Here is a 15,760-nt window from a genome sequence, read left to right on the forward strand (position 1 = left end):
CTTTTCATAAGTCACAGGAGATGATCCTTACTTTTTAATTTCCTTCTCCTTCCTCTCAGGAAGAACTTTATTTACATTTTCTGGATGTTAAAAAGACAATTTCAATTTATCTTAAAAAGTCACAACCTTTCAGGAAGACAGACCATCTGTTTGTAACTTTCGAACAAACCGAAAGAGGAAGAAAGGCAACCAAAATGACTTTGAGTAGATGGTTGAAGGCTATAATTTTGTAGGCAGCTCTAGAATCTTCTGAGGGTGGCTCCGTTCAGGGTAGATCTACCAGAGGCATGGCCGCTTCTTGGGTTGAGTTCCAAGGGGTCTCTTTCCGGGTGATTTGTAGGGCTGCTACTTGGTCCTCTGACTCTACTTTTGTCAGACATTATAGGCTGATAAATGTGGTCGATAGACTATGATGCAAGTTTTGGTGTAGCAGTTTTGAAGTCTGTCTTGGATAAATCCAGATTCTATTTTGTTTTTTACGTTAGTGTGCATTAAATTATTGGTGTGCATACTAGTAACAAAGTGTTTTTCTGGGGATCAAATGCAAATGATTTGGAATACCTCAAGATATAATGAAAAGGATGAGGACTAGGGACGTAGCGGTAATGTCCTGATTACTCACCAGTAATCATTACTCTTACTCCTACTCTTCCCGTCACAGCATTACGAGACCCACTGACCCTTTGACAATGCGCAGATTTAACAGGGGGATTCTGGTTAAGCTATCTTTACATGGCACTCAAGTGGGTGGGTAGGACTTACTTAGAATTCAGCGTTTTTTTTCTGTCTGTGAGGTGGAGCCCACTTCAAGTTGTTATGACTGTGATGAGGATGGGCAGGGCTAAGAGAAACGAAGATTACTGGTAAGTAATCAGGACATTCTACAGCAGATGTATGCGCACGCTTGCTCGCTACAAGAATCGAACTCTGAAGCACATACGGGAACAGATCTGTTAACCAAAAAAACTCCCAAGAGCACCCCGAAAACACTAAGGACTTTGCGTTCTGTAGCTTGAAGTCACGTGTGAATCGGTCCACGTTTCTTGGATGATCGTTCCGCCTAGTGGATGTTTCTTTTACGTTAAAATGTTTGGCAAAGAGCTCAAAGTGGTGAGCTACAGCAATGGCCGTAACTAACCTCACTCGAGACTTCAAATGGGCCTCAAAATGATTCACGCATCGGAGCCATTATGAGTCATGCACAAATGCACCAACCCCATGCCTTTCTTCTATTCCTTCAGCCTTCCCTCCACCCGAGGACCCCCTGTGGCAGCAGGCCTGTCTGAGTCCGACCAGGGTAGAGACAGGTTATCTTCGCCTCAGACATGACTATATGTGTTGCACTACAATGCGGATATAGTAGGTGCGCCCTCCACAGCCAATGAGCACTTCGCCATTCTGTGTACGCACTAGGATTGGTTGAACGGTCCTCATTGCTCCAATCCTACGCCGCCTCACACCGTAGCTGTACAGCCCACTCCCGAAAGACTCCACAATGTGTTCAGCCGTGCGATAGGTTATTATGCGACCCGGAAATGCAAACATTTAGCTCAAGTGCCGCTAAAAGATCAACAATCTCCTAAGGCTACCGACATTACGTTGAATTTACGGGAGTTCTGCGTAAGTAATAATGATCGCCTGAATAAAATGTGAACGGCTTTATCTACAACGTGTTAAGGAAGGCAGCAGTGCATCTGTGAGTGAGGTCTGTGCCGCCTCGTTTGTCTGCTGGCAGGGTCCGCCCATTTGCTGTTCTTCGTTGACATAGGTGGTGATGGAGCATGATGTCTGTACAGTTCTAGTTGATGTTATCCTTTGTTCAAGGTAAGTTTGGAGACTAACTGCCAAACATTGTAGAGAAGAATTATGTGACATGCGTCTTTCCATCTGGATAACACGATTTAGCTGGTGCATGCTATACAGATGGTATTTGAATACCAAATTGCATTTTGTGCATCGAGACGACTGGGGCACAGGGCTTATCTTCGGTTACCGATTCTACGATGTTTTCTAATAACCCCTTATTAGTTTCAGTTTCAAATTATTTACTTAGTTGGAAGGCACGTCTAAGTTCACTAACGTTCCCAGGAAAAATATTGCCCATTTGCTCATGTTTTAAGATTTGGCGAAGGCGCGAACATGATACTTAAATAGCACTTTATGTAAGATTGCCCCTATTCATTTTTAACATGTCTTTGTTGCCTTGGTTTACTTTAATTATCCGTCATGAGTCGTTAAGGGAGGTCTAGAATACATTTTAAAGTGCTTTCTTATTATATTTGCTGTTTTAAATATATACTCTTAGGAGGAAAAAATGCCAGCTTTTAGGTGATTTTCCAAACTTTTTTCCTTGCTGGGACATTAAAATGCTGGCCGTGCTAAGAGGTCTCGCCTTTGGTATCTACTGACTTTGCCTACGGGTTTTAGCCTTGCTGTATACCAACCCAATGCTGTGCAGCATAGTTTAAAAAAAAAAAAAGAAGTAAATGTTGAAAAAGCAAAAGTTATGTTGTGTGCATGCTTGCGATTGAGTGTGTGTTTGTGAGAGAGATCATGAATGTGTGTGAATGAAAGTGAAGGTCAAAGGGCATGTGATGTCACTTCTGCTACTCCTGGCATTTTAATGAATTAACGTCCATGGTCACTGGGCAGAAAGAAGTCCAGTAATGTGCTTTATACCAGTGGTTCCCACCCTTTTGACTCTTCAGGACCCTCACTTAATCACTACTGAAAGCTGGGGACCACCAAGCAATTTGTAAGATTTAAATTTCTAATATTAAACAGTAATTCACAAACAAGTACTCACCAAACAAATACTCAAATTACTAAAGATATAATTATTTTACATTGAAAAAATATGCAAAAATCAAAATATTTTAATGGTAACGTTGGGGCTCCAGCTTGGTGACTAACTTTTCAATGTTTGGTTTTATTTAGGAAAGCTGAATAAAAGGCAAACTTGAAACATTGTTTAGGTGCTGCCTGCACAAAAAAACTACACCACATCAGTCAACCAGGCTGTGTATTAAAGAAACACGGACAACACACAGAGAAGATGTGGTGGCATAATGAATAGTGGTGCCAGCTTTAGCACTGGGGAACAAGGTTCGCGCCTGGCATACGCTGTATATAAACTGCAAAAAAACACAAACATAAAAAAACGCAAATAACTGAAAGAAATACTAATAACTGGTGGATGAGGAGGGGTATAAAGGAAGACCAACGAACAGTACTTGAATCACAGCATGACTACCAGAGGAACCCTAATTATAATGAATAAATGTGTGATTTGGCTGTGCTCCCTAGACAAAACAGGACTTGACACCAAGGCACATGCTGGCCAAGTACTAGACAGTAAAGAAGAGTGACAAAGGGACTAAGGACTGGTAAGCAGGGGGTGGGCTGCAAGGCCCTTACTGTTCACCACAGCTTTTCGCAAGCGAGGGCACATGCACTAACTCATGCTGCTCACCCAGGCTCAACCATTAAAACGGCTAGGTGGCAACCCTAGGCAAGGCTGTCTTTATCAGAGGAGAGCTGCTGTGGGGCTGAATCTTCTTGTGCTATTCCCTCTGAAAGAATCAGTAACAGTAAAGTATGGCAAGGCACAACATGACAGAGTTTTATGGCACATGTCGATTATAAAAACGTGTTTGTAGACATACAGACCAAGTGTGTCATTGGTGGAAAAATCTCTAGAAAATTGCTTTCAGTGTCTCACTTTAGAAGGCATCAATAGTTCAGACCATCACCAGTGGTCCATTTTCACAGCTAGAATCCTGTTTTTACTTAGTCTGTCTGTGGTATAATTTAGGGCATCAGATTAGTTTGTCTTCTGGCTGTCATGCAAGTACTCTATCTCTTCGCCTATCATTCTATATGCCCACATGCCACAGCATTCTTTGACCACGTGCTGCTGTAGGTTTTGTAGTTTGTTAATTAGTGTGGCTCTGTGTGTTTAAAGCATAGGACGTAAATACCTGGTGCTGCGTAGTACCTTACACTGTATTGTATTGTGTTGCAACATTTATATAGCGCTTACTACTCTATTGTGGGGGCTGAAGCGCTTCCCTACTTGAGTAGTGTTAGAAATGGGGTCTCCAGTTGGCAGTCGGTTTCCACCCTGTCCAACTAGGGACCCTCACTCTAGTCAGGATAAGGGAGATACCCGCTCAGATAACCCCTGCTCACCCCCTTGGTAGCTTGGCACGAGCAGTCAGGCTTATCTCAGAAGCAATGTGTAAAGCATTTGCACATAACACACAGTAATAAGTGAAAACACTACAAAAAGACACCACACCAGTTTTAGAAAAATAGCCAATATTTATCTATGTAAAACAAGACCAAATACGATAAAAATCCAACATACAGTAATAAAAATATGAATGCTGCAAGATGTACTTAACAATACAGTTCCTTGAAGTCGGTAACTCCACCTGGGGCTATCACGGCGTCGTGAACAACAAAACCAAAAGTTCAGGCTGGCCTCGGCGTCGCGGGCCAGCTGCGGTGTTGGGAAGACCCACAAACAGTACCTTGGATTCGCAGGGCGTCGTGACCCTCGCAGTGAGCTCCGGAGAGCGGCGTCGGTTCTGGAGTTGGTGCAGGAGTCGTCGGGCCCTAGAAGTCACACACCTCAGGGATCGAACTCCGGGCTGATGAAATCAGGTGCGCTGGCAGGTATGGCGTCGGGGCTGCGGTGCGACGCGGGACAATGCGACGTGCGGTGCCCACAGGTCATGGTGCAGGCAACGGCTCGGTGACGGCGTCCAGCGGCGTCGGTGAGACCAGGGCTGTGGTGTGAAGCGGGGCGGTGCAATGTGCGGTGTCCACAGGTCACGGTGCAGGCAGCAGCTGCGTCGCTGCGGAAGCGCTGTCGGTAGGCCCAAGCCAGCGGTGTGGGATGGGACGGTGCTTCGTGACCCTCACGAGCGGTGTCCGCAGGCCACGGTGTAGGCAAGGATGCCTGGTGACGACCCTGGAGCCGATGGTGCTGGCGTCGGTGGACCGGGGCTGCAGCGCGTGACAGGCTGGTGCTTCGCGCTCCTCACGAGCGTTGTCCACAGGCCACTGTGCAGGCAGCGGCGCCGGTGTCAGCAGGTGACGCCGGAGTGCGGGGCCCTCCGGTTGCGGTGCGAGCAGCGGTCGTGAAGTTGTCCGATGTCGGTGAGATCAGGGTCGCGGTGCAAAGCGGGGGCAATGCGACTCTGTGCAGCGTTGGCAGGTCACGGTGCAGGCCACTGGCGGCGTCGCAGTGGTCTCTCCTCTTGAACAGCACAAAACACACAGTTACCAGTGCTGCAGGTCGAGGAAACTGAAGTCTTTGGTGTCCCTGAGACTTCCAACAGGAGGCAAGCTCTACTCCAAGCCCTTGGAGAATTTTCTCAAGTAGGACACACAGCAAAGTTCACCCTTTGCACTCTTTTCAGGCAGAAGCAGCAACTGCAGTCCAGCAAAGCAACACAGCAAAGGGACAGTACTCCTCCTTCAGCTCTTCTCCTGGGCAGAGGTTCCTCTTGATTCCAGAAAGATTCTAAAAGTCTGGGGTTTTGGGTCTGCTTCTTATACCCAGTTCTGCCTTTGAAGTTTGCAAACTTCAAAGCAAAGTCTCAAGTGTTTGCAAGATCCTTCCTTGTCCAGGCCAGGCCCCAGACACTCACCAGGGGGTCGGAGACGGCATTGTGTGAGGGCAGGCACAGTCCTTTCAGGTGTGAGTGACCACTCCTCCCCTCCCCTCCAGCACAGATGGCTAATCAAGATATGCAGGCTACACTCCAGCCCCCTTCGTGTCACTGTCTAGAGGAGAGGTGTGAACAGCCCAACTGTAAAACTGACCCAGACAGGGAATCCACAAACAGGCAAAGTCTCAGAATGGATTAAGCAAGAAAATGCCTACTTTCTAAAAGTGGCATTTTCAAAAGCACAATCTTAAAATCAACTTTACTAAAAGATGTATTTTTAAAGTGTGAGCTCAGAGACCCCAAACTCCACATGTCCATCCGCTCCCAAAGGGAATCTACACTTTAATCAGATTTAAAGGTAGCCCCCATGTTAACCTATGAGAGGGACAGGCCTTGCAACAGTGGAAAACAAATTTAGCAATATTTCACTGTCAGGACATATAAAACACATTACTATATGTCCTACCTTAACCATACACTGCACCCTGCCCTGGGGGCTACCTAGGACCTACCTTAGAGGTGTCTTACATGTAAGAAAAGGGAAGTTTTAGGCCTGGCAAGTGGGTACACTTGCCAAGTCGAAGTTACAGTCAAAACTGCACACACAGACACTGCAGTGGCAGGTCTGAGACATGATTATAGAGCTACTTATGTGGGTGGCACAACCAGTGCTGCAGGCCCACTGGTAGCATTTGATTTATAGGCCCTGGGCACCTCTAGTGCACTTTACTAGGGACTTACTAGTAAATCAAATATGCCAATTATGGATAAACCAGTCCACAGTACAATTTATATGGAGAGCACTTGCACTTTAGCACTGATTAGCAGTGGTGAAGTGCGCAGAGACAGTAAACCAGCAAAAACAGAGTCCAAAAGCAGGAGGTCAGAAGGCAAAAAGACAGAGGAGACACGCCAAAAAGTTGCCAGGTCTAACAAGTAGCATGCCACTCCACATAGGGTGTGTGGTTGTGAGTGTGTTATTTCTGTTTTGATCCCATGAGGTAGGCATTTCCATTTCATGTGTGAGGACCACTAATGTGGGGTTATAGAGATGTGAGAGAAAGGTGCACAGTTTATGGTTTTCAGTAAGCTGGTAGCTTTGAACAGCTCAGCGTGTCGTTTTATGGTATTTCTTATGTTCATAGTCCACTTAGCTGCTTACTGCACTGAGGTGTCCATTATGAGATCTTTTGTGTAACATTTAAGGTCCTTAGCAGAAAATAGATTAAAGGGAGAGATGGTGGAGGGATCTGCTGAAATGAACATTGTTGAACTGCTTGTCATTGTGAGATGTCACAAAGTGGAAATAGTGTGTCGTTTGTTGGTACCTGCAGCGGTGGTCTAAAGTAAATCCTCAGTTGGCTAGCAGCATGTGGCAGATCTTGTCAGTTATTCAGTGCCTGTGCAGTTTGTGATGGATGGTTTATTTACTGTGTGCAGTTTCTTTCATAGAAAACGATGAAGAACTGCAGTCTTGGGGTTATAGGAACAAACACATCATGATGGTACATTATAACGTCTAACAAATACAACAAAGTACACTGTTCCAAAAATTCAACATTAGAAAGAGGAGGACCTTAATCCATAGAAGTCAGAGCCCTCAAGCATCACAATGGATGTCTGGTATCATCATCGGGACAGACTCCTCGCTAGGCCGGTGCTGCAATGCCTAACGGGCTCCCCGTAATTACGTCACCCAACCCTGTAGAGATCCCTACTATGGAAGACTTCCAGGGTTTGAGCTATGATGACGATATGGTGTCAGCCATTTTACAGACACCTTCTATTCTTGACAACGATGGATCCGCCCCCTCTGGTAGTCTCAAGGAGGATTGGAACAAACTCTCCTCCTTGAAACGAGAATTGATAAAAACAGTCATGCATGGGACCATCATGACTGAATATTTACGTGCAAATATAGCACCAAATGGCCTACTAGTCTCTAATATACCCAGGATTTTCTTGCAAGATCTTGCGTTCAGGAAAGACTGGGCGCAGATCGCATGGAAGTGTACTAGGGACTGGCTGGTCCTTATCATTAACACTTCCAAACGTATCGCTGACTCTATTACAGTACAAATCAACATGATCGAAAACACCCTGAAGACTACCATCTCTTTGACTACATTTAAGAGTTGTCTTGCCGAAATAACTGCTGAGTTGAATACAACTAAAGAGTTTCTAACTCAGCAAAAGATCACCAAACTTCAGAAAGATATTGTGAGATTTAGCCGGGAAAAAGTCTACCCCTATATTAAGGAGGACTATGAAATGGATACCCAATCTCGTTCTTCTGATGGGTCAACCTCCCCTTATAACAAACCTCGTAAATTCAGCAGTGGCTCATCATCTGATGGTTGGAGTACTGATGAAAATACTCCACAATCCTTTTACAATTACCCGAATTACCCTGTTAGCCATCCGATGCCATGGCAACATCCCTACCCCTTTTTCCAGCCTCGCCCTGTGTTACCATTTGTACCTTTTTTAGGCCGCGGCCGGGGCAGAGGAAGAGGCAGAAGAAGAGGAAGGGGCAGACGAGTACAGTGGTCTCTGGAAGAACCACAAATGGTGACCAGGAGCCAAACAAAAAATCCGGTACCGAGAACTTAGTTGTCAATTTATCCAACAGACAACTTACACCGGATGAATCTAATGTCCTCAACAGAGGCCTTGGCTTTGTACCAACTCCGAACGAAGATTTTTTTCGGTTACATGCAGAATTAGCACAGTTGTTTCGGAAAATCCGTCTACATGTTTTTTTTAAAGATAAACCGGCTGAATCATTAACACCAGATTCGGGCCTCAAAAAACCTTCTACTTTTGTACCACCATCAGCTATGATGCCCAGTGAAATACTGACTTTTGAGAAGGCTGTCTTAGCGGACATTTCACACTTACGTCCCAAGCAACCCTTTGTTAATATCCCCAAAAGAGAAAAACAAGCTTTACAACTTTTATCATCTGATGCAGACATTGTGATAAAACAAGCTGACAAAGGGGGTGCCATTGTTGTCATGAATACAACTGATTACAGATCTGAGTGTTGCCGTCTCCTCAGTGACACCACTTACTACACTAAGATTACTGGTGATCCGACCAGGAGGTTACAAATGCAGATTAGATGTCTGCTGGAAGAAGCTAGGAATAACTCTTGGATTTCGCCCAAAGAAGCAGAATTCCTAGACACAAAAGATCCTATAATCCCATATTTCTACTGCCTACCAAAAATTCATAAAGGAGTACTTCCTCCTCCAGGCCGGCCGATAGTGTCAGGGATAGGCTCGGTTCTCGAACCCCTATCAATCTTTTGTGACCATTTCCTACAGCCCCTGGTTAAACACTCTTCCACCTACTTACAGGACACTAAAGATGTCCTTAACTTGATTGACTCCATTAACAACTCTGGTAGTGTACAAGGCATCATCACTTTAGATGTGGAAGCACTCTACACAAATATCCCCCAAGAGGCTACCCTAGAGGTGGTGGAATCGGCTCTTTTAAATGATGCCATGCCCATAACTACACCTATATCTTTCATTATGCAATGTGCGACGTTAGCCTTGACCGAAAACTACTTCAAATTTGAAGAACAATTTTTTCACCAGATACGAGGCACATCGATGGGGAGTACATTTGCGCCTAGCTTAGCATGCTTATACATGTTTGACTTTGAGAAAAAATACATCTTGCCTCCTTCGAATCCTTTTCATAATGAAATCAAATTATGGAAACGCTATATAGACGATATTTTGGTCATATGGCAAGGACCTCTGACTAGAGTAGATCCATTCACCACTTGGGTTAACTCCTTAGACCCCTTTCTGAAATTCACATCCACTGCATCATCGATCCAGTTACCCTTTTTAGATTTGATGATTTCAATCAATGAGAATGGCCGACTAGTGACCAGTACATATCACAAACCCACTGATCGAAACAGCTTGTTATTGTATGAAAGCCATCACCCAAAGGCTCTCAGAGACAATCTTCCTGTAGGTCAGTTTCTACGCTTAAGAAGAAACTGTAGTACCCTCCGAGACTTTGACCAACAAGCTAGTACTTTACAAGAAAAATTGTGTGATCGCCACTATCCATCAAAAATTGTGAACATAGCTCGTAAAAGAGCAAAAAATAATCCGAGAGAATGGCTTTTATCGACAAAAGATAAAGTACCACAGTCTAGGATTACTTGTGTTTCCACTTTCACTCCGTTATCCAACGATATTAAAAAATTGATTAATAGGCGATGGCCAATATTAGAGAGCGGAGGTATCAGGATATCAAAACCTCTTTTTGCCTTCAAACGCACCTCTAATATTAAAGATATAGTGATACACACACGCCCCCGGGATGCGCCTGTAAAGCACACACAACGAACCTTATGGGATCTCCCCCCAATCGAAGGACACTATCCCTGTGGTAATTGCAACGTATGCACACTAACCAGACAAATAAAATCACTGGATCTAGACCCTATAGGGATTTGGCATCTGAAAAAACACACAAATTGTAACTCAAAGAACTGTATATACATGATAACATGCCCTTGTGGACTACGTTATGTCGGGATGACAACACGCCCAGTAAAAATCAGAATTAACGAACACAGGAGCAACATTAGATGCCATAGACTGACCACGAAATTATCAACACACTTTATAGACACTCCCCATACTCCAGATGAACTATGGTGGGTGATATTGGAAGCCCCCTTAGTGAGACCTAATGACACAAAATACCTCTTCAGATTGGAACAACGTTGGATTTTTAGATTAGGCACTTCTATACGGGGACTGAACGATGACATACCCTGGACTACACTCTCGTTGTAATCAGTAATTTCAAGACTTTTTTAGTACTATTAAATGTGGTTTGCCGACAAGCAGTCAGGCTCCTCACTTTCTTTTCCATATGACCTTTTTGTAAAGATCACTATAGCCTTTTGATATGCATATTTTTAAATGCCTACCGAATCAGCGGACTGAGTATACATTTTTTTCACCTTTTTTCACTGTTTTCGCGTTACTTTTAATATATCACATCATACTTTTTGGTTTGGACGACTCCCTCTCTCCACAAATGTGGAGTGCAGTCTGTTTTCAGTGTTTACACTAGCAACACTGATTAGTCCTTCCTCACTTTCCTTTACCCTTCCCAGACGCGCATAGCCTCGCGCTGCTAGATAAGAGCTGCCCGGACGGGACATGCCGTTTTCCAGGACGCAGTCAGAAGGGTAGGACTAATACCTAATAACGACGCACACACGTGAGTAGGTCCTGTCGCGAGCATTTTCTGCTCGTTTTTCCGCTCGTCTCTTTGTAACATAACTTGTTACTTCCACCTTACATTACGAGCGGCTACGATGCCACTTAACGGTAAAAGCCGTTCACAGGAATATATCCCCTAGTGATTGCTTACGATTCAGACTAATAACAGTTCACTTACGATCCGATTTTACGCTATACCATTGCTAAGACTCTTAGATGCAGCCATTTTGGCTGAATAGGGCAGCGTTTAGATAACATTGCTCTTACATGATTTGTCCGAAAAGATAAGCGAACGCACACTGGCAATTTCCATTACTTGGCAAATTGAGCTAGACGTTTGGGGTTATCAATTCCTTACCACTACTAATCAATTGAATGATTTTTTCGGCCATTTCGCCGTTTTAAACTTGTTTTTGAATTAAGGGATACTTCCCACTTATTCAATGGTCCTTTGAACATACAATGTAACATCCTACGACAGTTGTATTATGAATGCCTTTTTGTTGTTGAATCCACTCTGTTGATGGACTTATTTAATACTTACATGTGAATCCGTCATCGACATGTTTTCTCAACTAATGTCTAATTGATTATTTCTGCTATTTATGACTACCACTGTTTAGAACGTCAGTTCCAGGTTCTGACTAGCGATCCTAAGAAGAGCTCTCTCCTAAAATTAGGGATGGTAAGCTCAATTTTTTTTTTTTTTTTTTTTTTTTTTTTTTAAATTTGTCTTGACACGAGTGGTGCACTATATCACTTTATTCACCAAGTTTGATGTATTATCTTTATTTATGTTTATATTGTTTATGATTGATTCTATTTGTAGGGCGACCTTTTTTGACTTAAACAGACGCACTAAAGTAAGTGACTGTTCTATTATCCTTTTCCCGAGTAGGGTATATTAATTTTTGTTGGAGAAGTTTTTGTTACTTTTGGTCCTGAGGAAGCGTCAGTGGACCCTGTCGGGCCAACAGACGCGAAACATGTAGACCTTCTAACAAGTAGGACAACAATAGTTAGTTCCTCTTGTCTAAAAGATTGAGAGCACGTGAGCATTATTTCTCACCTTGGTCTCTCCCTTTGTTTTTAACCTTGGTCTCCATCTTTGCATAACTGATTAAAATTCATGATTATAATAAACTAGATGGATAACCAATTTTATTATTCTCTCTCCATTATTGCATAAGTATCTATACTTAATTCCACCGGCAATACGGCTAAGAGCCCCCCACGGGGAGCCCGTTAGGCATTGCAGCACCGGCCTAGCGAGGAGTCTGTCCCGATGATGATACCAGACATCCATTGTGATGCTTGAGGGCTCTGACTTCTATGGATTAAGGTCCTCCTCTTTCTAATGTTGAATTTTTGGAACAGTGTACTTTGTTGTATTTGTTAGACGTCATTGGGAGACAGTACACTGGACCATGAACCTCCCGGTCCCTCCTTTGTGATTTCCGGTACATTATAACGTGCCATAATCCCACCATCTTTGCCACTTCTGACTTAGGGCCTGATTTAGATCTTGGCAGTAACGGTCCCACTGCTGATTTTTCAACAGAAAACCCATCCGCCTGCTAGGCGGTCTGCCCGCCCGCCCGATTTAGATGTCGGCAGTACCATAACTGATAATCCGCCCGAGTCCTGCCGACTCCACCAGAACTTCCCAACCACATTAATGGTGCCATAGGAAATAGCAGCTGATGGCAGTACTCGAGCCACACTTCCCGCAGAACAGATTTGGATGTGCCTTCCTGCCAAGCCAACTGTTGCTGTGTTATCTCCACACCTGAGTTTAGTGGGAAATTAGGTGAAAACCGACCTTTTTCTCCAATTCCCCTTCTGTTTTCAACTGGACCAGACCTTCCATCGCTGCTGCCACTGGACGATGGAGTATAAACGGCCCTCACCGGGTTATGGTACTTGAAGGTAGGGAATCCACATTGCCATTCTACGTTGTGTGGTCACTGCACATGATCTTGGGACCACTGTAGTCATATAAGTGTCACAGTAGTTTTTAGGGTCGAGCCTGCGAGTACATGCACCTCGCTTGCGAGATACTGCTGTGTTCAGTACAGGGCTTGGAGCCCGCCTATCGCTCACCATTTGTTGGTGTGCATGGCACTCTTATTTACAGCCTTGTAATTCGCCCAGGCATGCCTAGCATGACTTCCATTTCTCTGTGTGGCGCAGGGATCAAGCTCTAATTGCTGTAACTTAATTAGTGCCCGTCCGCTGCTCTCGACGTGATCAGGGTGCTATTTTAACTTCAAGTGCTCTGCAAACAGAAGGCTTGTGACTGGCAAAAACGTGCCCATCAGGCAGAAACTTGCAAAGTTTTATTTTGTAAAGCTAACTTTATTTTATTTTGCCAAGCCGTCTTTTCTCGGTTTCTTCTCATGTTTTCTTTTTGCTTTTGCTTGTGGGCGCTGTTGTCAAAAGATGACAGTTAACTAGCTCAAAATATGCAAGACCCAATGCATTCCAAATGCCTTTTTGAAATTACTGTGACATGCATATGTCGGGAACACAATTGATGTGGATGGGGACACACTGGTACAAGGCACATATCACACACCTACACAGATGTCATTTTGGTGTCAGTATTCATTTCCGAATAAATGCTGGCATCACAATGACGTAACATTCACACTTGTCATCTATGTCCATGTGTGTATCTGGCAAGGGGAAATGTACCTGTGATGTTGTGCTTTCAGTTACTTATGTGAGTCAGTACTTGTATATGAATGCATGATTGGATTGGCTGGTTGTGGTGGAGGGAGCTGGAGTAGGTGATGTGGTTGTGACAGATTGTGTGCCACTTGCATATGGGTGTGATGTTGTGCATGTGTGGTTGTGTTACTGTGTGTAACATTCATGTGAGTGTTGTGTGGTGGTTTTTGTGATGTGTGTAGTTGTGCTTGTGTGTGTGTGTGTGTGTGTGTTTTTGTAGTTGCATTGATTGTCATGTGTGGATGTAGTGTCAATAGTGTGTGTATTTTGTGTCATGGATGTATGGCTATGTGTGTTTTTGGCATGTATGTGTTGTGGAGGAATGGCACTGGATAATAGTGTGTATGTGGTGTATTAGTGCAGGGGGACACATGGCTAAGGTACTCTGTGTGTGTGAATTACCTCTCTTCCATAGCCACTGCCATTGTACGATGTCCATTGGGTCCAACAACGGCCTGCTCCGTGAGCAGTGTGTCACCATTACTCAGCCTACAGGACTGTAACATCTAAATATGGTCAGTGGGAACCTGCCAGCCTGATGACTCGGAAGAGCTCTCCGTTGAGGCAGTCGGCGGCTCAGCCGCAATGCAGCTAAATATGGTGGTCAGGACACCGTCTATTTGATGATGTTCTCGGGTCCGCATCGTGGCGGGTTGGTGTTAAAACCATCAAGATCTAAATCAGGCCCATAATGTCATACGGAGGTGTTGGAACATTCTTGTTACTAAATCAGCAGAGAAACATTGTAAGTTAATGTAATACAGTGTGTTAACTGGAAGAACTTTGAGATTGTAGCAAAAGGCTTCTACTAGCGAGTTCTTGGAGAGCAAAATGTCATGCAGAAATAAACAATTCACTGCTTGCTTCATGCTATATTAAGCAAGAAATATAAATACAGAATGAACATCATTATTCGACATCCATTGTAGACAAGATAGTGTTGGGGCTTTCCTGTGGCCTAATTAATCTAAGCCAGATAACACAGAAAACATAATGTATCATTACATATTTTATTGTAATTGCATTTATATAGCATTTACTTCCCCTGATGAGGTGTTGTAGCGCTTCACGCTAGGTCTCATGCTGCTCAGGAACCCAGGATTAGGGTCTTTTTTTGGTTATGTTAGGTTATTGGAATTAGTCTTGCGCTCTTAAAAGAAACCATGGCTTGCATTTACTCCATGTACGGTGGCGACAATGGGTGGCTTGTACTTAGAGCATGCTGACACAGTTGTTTGTCAGTCTACCCAGAACCTCTGTTGCTGTCGCCTCTGGTCGTGGTGCAATTTTGACTGCTCCAATCCTCTTCAGGAATTGTACTGTCTTTCAAGCTGCCGTCTTATATCCAGTCTCCACACTGCCATATTCCTGTTGGTCTCCACGTTGTTCGTCCAGAGCAGGAACCGTGTTGGACAAATTAGCGGCTTCTTTCACCCTACAGAATTGTGGTACGCAGAGCAAAGCTCGAAAGGAGGCTCAACAAGACAGGCCATCAACAGAGTTAATCTGCCCTCGTGACCTATACTGGAATGGTTTGTGACCCAGCTTTTGTAATAACCAATTTTGAGAGCTCCATCAACCGGTTTAGGTGCACTGGCTTGATTACATCTCTTGTGTTTTTTACGACGCCTTGAGCGATGTGATTGCTTCTAGTGGTTTGTTCTGTTTCCTCACTTACAGAGTGAGTAGTGTTTACTCCTTTACTCATCCTGGACTACTTCCTCCAGAAATTTTAGGGATGTGCACACACTTCACAAGATTGTAATGTGGCTTGTGAACGCTTGTACTAGTCTCTTTTTTTATGCACACATTTGCCTGTCAAGCTTATCTGTGACAGGCTCACATGCTGTGTTTGAGAATCAGTACTTATAGTTAGATCTGTGACAGGCAAAATTCAGTTTGATATCATAAAGTTGTTGTATATTTTGTGGTTTACGTAAAGTCACGGAGTGTAATAGAATATATGTGGAAAGATGCAAAAAAATCCCTTTTATTTGGCATCATACAAACAGGTTTTTATAATTCTTTTCCAAGTGAGCCCACAAGAGGGGCAGGTCGACTTCAATGACTGAGTTA

General features: G+C 43.9%; 1 protein-coding gene across 10 annotated transcripts in view; it reads left to right on the forward strand.

The window, feature by feature from the left end:
- The first annotated feature begins 1,513 nt into the window (after positions 1-1,513).
- The window catches only part of MED25 (mediator complex subunit 25), a 134,542-nt gene continuing 120,295 nt past the window's right edge, over positions 1,514-15,760 (forward strand). For 6 of the 10 annotated variants that reach the window (XM_069200893.1, XM_069200900.1, XM_069200896.1 and 3 more), the window contains exon 1: positions 1,514-1,620. The gene's annotated coding sequence lies outside the window, so the exon portion shown is untranslated. Of the gene's footprint in view, positions 1,825-15,760 lie in introns of all 10 variants that reach the window. The other 4 variants (XM_069200903.1, XM_069200901.1, XM_069200898.1 and 1 more) reach the window with 4 other exon arrangements.

This window comes from Pleurodeles waltl, chromosome 7, assembly GCF_031143425.1.
Source record: "Pleurodeles waltl isolate 20211129_DDA chromosome 7, aPleWal1.hap1.20221129, whole genome shotgun sequence".
Lineage (NCBI taxonomy): Eukaryota > Metazoa > Chordata > Amphibia > Caudata > Salamandridae > Pleurodeles > Pleurodeles waltl.